This window comes from Tupaia chinensis, unplaced genomic scaffold (genome assembly GCF_000334495.1).
Source record: "Tupaia chinensis unplaced genomic scaffold, TupChi_1.0 Scaffold145685_1, whole genome shotgun sequence".
NCBI lineage: Eukaryota > Metazoa > Chordata > Mammalia > Scandentia > Tupaiidae > Tupaia > Tupaia belangeri.
Genome location: NW_006205542.1, coordinates 3805450 through 3806173, shown reverse-complemented (window position 1 = coordinate 3806173; position 724 = coordinate 3805450).

Below are 724 nucleotides of genomic sequence, written 5' to 3'. Positions count from 1 at the left end.
CCATCTGCCCTTCATACACAATATATTTTCCTTTCTTTACTTAATCAGCTCCTCCTTTTAACTTCCCATTCTTAAGAGACCTGTAGACATTTTCCCAGGTATCAAAATTTACAATTTTGGCATGAACTTTCCCTTTTTTTTTTCCTTATCTTCCATCTCCAGGTTATACCTAAACTCTATAAATTCTACCTCTTCTACCTCTGCAATATCTTTGTTTTTTTTCCCCTCTCTTTTTGGACCTTACATCATTTTCTCACATCCTCATAGTTTGTTTATTACACATTCAACCACTGTATATCATTATAGTTTATAAAATGAATTCTTAGCACAAATACATTGCATATTAGTCCAGTTAAAGATATCATGCACATTATCAACAGATAATTTTCCATTTTTGTGTTCCTTGTTTTACTTTTTTCTTTTTCCCCTTAATTCTCTCCCTCCCCACTTCCCTACTCCCCACCCTCCTGCTGCACTGTCTTTAGTATCCACAATTGTTCTCCATACTTTTATATCTTCCAGTTTTTTAGTTTCTGCCATAGAGTACAGACATTTGGTATATATTAAGTGGGGATATACAATATCTTTCTAAATAATTATTTTATTTCTGTTGGCATTTTCTCTCTCTTGTGTAGTCCTTATCACCTATCATCTATTAATATACTATTGGAAAAACCACTTAAGGATCTCTCTGTCTTCAGAATACTCTATCTTCATCTACTCT